We start from the raw sequence: 6,000 nt of genomic DNA, 5'->3' as shown, positions 1-6,000 counted from the left end.
ATCTTTTTAGTAATAAAAGAATGAGAGCAGAGAAATACATTTATTTTGGTTATAGAGCCTATTGTTTGTATCTCAAGACTTACAGTGCAGTTCAGCCATAGTTTAGGGGCCTGATCCAAAATCCATTCAAATCAATGGACATCTTTCCCCCTAATTTAATTGGGCATTGAATCAACTCCTAAATGAGTAGGTGCTAAATATTACGAATGTCATATATTGCTGGTGACTTCCATTCTCAAAAGTGATTTTCATGCACAGCTAAAATGAGACTTCTTAATGTCTCCATCATCATCAAATGGACAGATCTCCTTTCTCTAATTAAGTACACATAATATTCTGTTTTCTTTATACCAGTACTTTTCTCGTTAATTCTAAGGCTAGAGCTTGTGTTTACAATAGCCTCTTATTCCTTCTAGAAGCATTAATATATTATCTCCTGTACAAAAAATTAAGCCTTCTCTTTCTTTGTTTCTTGGGTTTTCTGGAAATGGAGATTAGTAATTTAATCTTTTAGCACCACCTGTTGTATATTTCTGGAAACACTGTAAACAAATGTTCACAGGATTTAAAACTTACCGCTTCCCAAAAGTACAATAATACTACAGCTTTTCGATAAATCATTTGATTTCAGCAATCAGATGCCTAGACCACTTGATCAGAGCATGAGAACTACTCTAATGGGAAGCAGCCTTTCCCAAGGCTTCTCCACTTAAATAACATAACAAGACAAAGGATTTGTCTGCACTACTTCTTAAGTCAATGTAATTTACGTCATTCAGGGGTGTGAAAAAAAATCTCCCTCAGTGACATAACTTACATCAACTTAAAACAGTGTCTATACCACGCTGTGTTGGCAGGAGATGCTCTCCCACCAACATAGCTTCTGCCTCTCATTGAGGTGGATAATTATGTTGATGGGAGAGTGTGCTCCCACCAACATAGCGCATCTTCACCAGACCTGCTAAATCGATGCTGCTGCATTGATCGCAGCAGCACCAATTTAGTGTGGTAGTGAAGACAAGCCCTAAATCTGTCAGCTGTTCTGAGAGAACATTAAGACTAAAGGTTAGATTCTTCTGCATCTCTGATTCAAGTGTATAGCATCATTTAAATCAATGGGAGCTGCTACACTCAGCATATCTATGAATTAGGCTACTTATTCAGATGCCAAAATATGGATTTAGGAGCTTCACATTAGGATCTCAAATTTATTGCTTCTTGCTCTTTTCCAGTGAGTTCTGAAGACACAAAATTATTCTCTATATAGTAAGAGATGTTTGTATTCATAGATTCATGGAACATTATGCTACTTCCCAGAATGTTTTTTTAGTGTTGCTATATTTCAGGTCTAATTCTCCACTCATTACACCAGTTTTACACTGGTGTAATCTCCATTGGCTTTGCTGGAATTAAACCAACATAAAGCGTGTGTAATGAGGTAGAGAATAATGCATTTTCTTATGGCGTGAACTAATTTATAACTCTGGAAAAGATGGTGCCAAACCTACTGAATGGGTTAAAATGCTACATAATCTCTTCATCTATATTTACAAAGCACCTATCACCCAACAGGAATGTAGATATTTATGGATTATAATTATAAATCCATGAACGTCATGGAATACCAAACATGGTCCTTAAACAATCACTTATGCATCTGCCACACCCAACCCACCCTTTAGGCATTGTTTAGCCAAGTTATGCATAGTTAGTTTCTTTAATCATTCCTCACAAATTACTCCCTTTAGCCCTTGAAATGTTTTGTAGCTTTTCTCAGAATTCCATTCTATTTGTCTACATCTGTCTTCTATTGAAATGCCTAGAACTGAATGAGCTAGTCACACAGCAGCCTAATGTAATTAATATTGAAAATCAGAACTAAATGTCCCCCCAGACATGTGGAATTAAAAAAAATTGTGATAGCAGTCTCAGCACACTTTCTGTTGACTGCATTTAGTGAACTAAGTTATAAGGAAATTCGCTACAAAAAACAGCCTGAATTTGGACTACCTTCAATTCCATGATAACAGATATATAAGGGAGATTTGAGAAGTTTTTATTCAGCAATGAAGAGCTACTAAACTAGAAAGAGTGGATGGTGGCAGCAAGTCCAATTACAATGACCCTCCTAGCAACTACTATATTACAGAAAGATTCTGCCATTTAGGTCTCAGATGCTCATAACAGTTCTCAGTTATGATATTTACCTGTTTGGTTTTAGACATCAGAGCTGGATACTGTGTTCTCTGGGCCACATACTACCTGAAATATATGGGGGAATGGATGGCAGCAAATCTTAGGCCAAATAAGATGGGAGTAATTCTGATGTAAGGGGAAACATGTAAGGATGGAAGGTCCTGCCATGAGGGCAGGGGACTGGACTCGATGACCTCTTGAGGTCCCTTCCAGTCCTAGAGTCTATGAGTCTATGAATCTTCAGTTGATGTCTTGAGGTCATTTTCGCTTTGTTGCAATTCCTTGACTTTCTGGTGAAAACTGTGGCCTGAAATGCCTTTTTCTATCTGTGGTTGATCAGGAGCCTATGTTTGCCACAGAAACTCAAACCTTTGTAACCTCAAAGCTACATTACAACAAAGTGCTTTGCTAAGTGGCCTAGGGCAGAGTTATTTGCAGGCCACCAATGCAGGTGAAACAAAAGATTAATGCATTTGTATGCACTAACAACAGGGTCTGAATAACAAGGAAACATTAAAAAAAAACAAATGATATTTACATAATAAAACTAGGAACAATACATACAGGAAAACGTAAAATTAACATGAATTAAATGAAAATGCAAAAATCTTTAACACGGTCTGATCTCAAAGGTAATCAAGAATTAATGCAGGTTCTAAAAATGGCTGTATTTTTGTACTATAAATATTTAGGGCTGAGTGGCTGACTTCACCAAACTTGTTCTCTTGCAATTGTAAAGCCTGCTAGAAAGGTCATGTTGATTCTTTACAAAATTAGGTTCATTTGGAGATAGTTGCAGTCTGTTTATTCTTTCCAAGTACACACGTAGTTTTGTTTAGGCTCTGTAGTTATGGCATTTGAGCATCTTTCATTTTCTGAAAACACATCCTATATTTCCAGCTCACAGTTTCTTTGATATAGGGATACTATGAACCAGATCCTATAAGGCCTGGCCTACACTACAGAGTTAGGTTGTTGGAAGCCATCTTAAGTCAACCTAATGATGTATACTACCAGGTCACTTCCACTGATCAAGTCACCTGTAAAGTCTATGTCTGTACTCCACTTCCACAAGAGGCATAGTGCTTAATTCAACATCCACAGGTCAACATGAAGATAGTGTAGACACTGTATTGTGTAATTTGAATTAGTTGGCCTCAGGAGTTGTCCCACAATGCTCCGTGGTTACCACTCTGGAGAGCATTTTCAACTCTGCTGCATGGCAGCTAGGTACACAGGAAACAGTCCCTTCTCTTGGTAAAGCCCTAGGAAATGTTGAATTTTCATTTCCTGATTAATCAGCATGGAGGGCTTGCCAGCATACCTGGTCATGGAAACTCAATGCCCCAAACATGCTGCACCCTGGTGTACTCGGGAGGTGGTGGATCTTATTACTGTGTGGGAAAAAGAGTCTGTGCAGGCACAGTTGCAATCCAGCAGAAGAAACGCTGACATCTGTCCAAAGATCGCGTGGGGTGTGGGGCAGAAGGGCTACGCCAGGGACACACAGCAGTGCCATGTGAAAATAAAAGAACTTTGGCAAGTGTACTACAAGAAAACAAGGGACGTGAATGGTCATTCTGATTCCGCCCCATAGACATGCTACTTTTATGTAATTCTTGATGGCAACCCCACCATTACTCCTAGGAGTCTGAGTCCTGGGCCAGCTCAGGCAACAATGAGTAGGACTTTGTGGATGAGGAAGAGGAGGAGGAGAATGAGAGACAGGTGAGCAGTGGATCCATTCTCCCTAACAGCCAGGACCTGTTTTAAACCCTGGAGCCTAGCTGTTTGCAGGACCAAGTGGTGGCCAAGCGTGATGTTGGGGAAGGCACCTCTGGTGAGTATACATTTCCAATCAAACTGTAGGGGTTACATTCTATTATGTTATATGTTTAAGCAGAACAAAAATTGATGTGCAGTAGGTACCTGCTTGCCGGTGACTGCTCCACCTATGCTGAGGGTGCTCCCCAAAAAAGACTTTTTATGTGCACAGGGATGGCCTGGGAATCCTACACTGAGATCTCTAGGAAAATTTTGTGGACGTACTCTGCAATTCTTTGCAGAAGGTTTCTGTGGAGGGCTGCCTTGTTTCTTCCACCATGGTAGGACATGTTCCCTCGTCACTCCAGTATTAACTCTGTTGACATCATTGTGGCACACAATATAGCAGTATAAGGACCAGGTCTGTACCCAGACGCTTGCAGCATCTGCTCCCTTGCTGCCTCTGGTAACCTCAGGAGACTGATATCACTGAGGATTACCTAGGGAAATGGGGGAAGTTTCAATACAAGTACTCAAACCGCAAACAATAGAACAAGTGATCCACCCCATTATGGTGAAATCCGGGTCCCATAACCACATTTTCCCTAATGTGCCATTGCTGTGGTTGGAAAGGGTCGCCATATTTTACAGGCTGTGTTAAGAAAAGGAGGGGAGGGCTTACCGTATCTTCCACACATACCCCCAGGCCGCCTTGGGAAAAAAAGTATTTGGGAAGCTTAACACTGGTGCCTTTTCTCAAGCACCGACCATGTTGCTAGGGGGAGGGGGACTCTGCTCAATCACCTAACTGTGCTCCTAATGCAGGTTTGCCAAAAGTTGCGGCACAAGACTTGTCACCCATGCCTTGGAGTCATGCTCACCATAGCTGGGGAGCAGCAAACCAACTCATGGAATAGCTAGAGATTCTGATTACATTGTAGCTTGCAGTGAAATGTAATAAGGGTTTATTTTTTTTAAATATCAATCTTGCACAAGAAACAATGTTCGCATGACAATGGTTGCCTTGGGCTTTGTATGCCTCACAGCAGAAAGTTTGTCCTTTGGCGCATCCTCCGCACTGAGAGAGAGACTTTCTCAAATTAGAGCACAGAAAAAGAGGACTCGGGAAGACATGTTCCGCAAGATAATGAACACCTCTGGGACAGCCGAGATGGTGCTCAGATCATGAAGGATTTCACTCTCCAACAAACTAGACATGGACATGTAAAACAGGAGATGCTGCAGATTATGAAGGACCAATCAGACATGTTGAGCCATGTGGCTGAGCTTCAGGAAAGGCAGCTTGATAAACTCCCTTTGAAGCCTTTTCAGAACTGCCTGCCAGCATCACCCTATTCACAATCCTCCTCCCACAAACATTCCATGAGACCCAATGGGAAGGTACAGTATCCCTTCCATTCAACCCCAGAGAAGGATACAAAGAACAGAAGACACCCCTTCCAAGACCTTTGATGTTAGGAGTGCAGTGCTTCTGAAAACAAGCTGACTTTGTTTCTCTCCCCCAATGTTATCCCTGTTGCCTAAAGTTACCTTAATTTTATTTTCTTTCTGCGTCTTTGTTTATGCATAATAAAAGAAACCACTTTGAGGGGGAAAAAAGCCTTCTATTTATTCCAGACATGGACGAGGGGTGGCGGGAGGGGGCTTACAGGGGAACTAAGGTAATGGTGTGGATGGTTTGGGAAGGCACAACACAGATAAGTGTCCCATATTACTGTGGCTTATTGCTGAAATAGGTTTTCAAAGCCTCATGGAGACACAGAGCCCCTTGCTGGGCACTTTTTATTGCCCTGGAATCTTGCTGCTCAAAATGAGCTGTCAAATGATCTGCCTCAACGCCCCAGCCAGGTGGAAACGTTTCTCCCTTTGTTTCACAGATATTATGGAGCACATAGCAGGCAGCAATAACAATGGGGATATTGCTTTCACTGAGGTCTAACCTAGTAAGCAAACAGTGCCAGTGACCTTTTAAATGTCCAAAGGCACATTCCACCACCATGCTGCACTTGCTCAGCTTAT

This window comes from Gopherus evgoodei, chromosome 1 (genome assembly GCF_007399415.2).
Source record: "Gopherus evgoodei ecotype Sinaloan lineage chromosome 1, rGopEvg1_v1.p, whole genome shotgun sequence".
NCBI lineage: Eukaryota > Metazoa > Chordata > Testudines > Testudinidae > Gopherus > Gopherus evgoodei.
Note: the sequence above shows the minus strand (reverse complement) of the source record.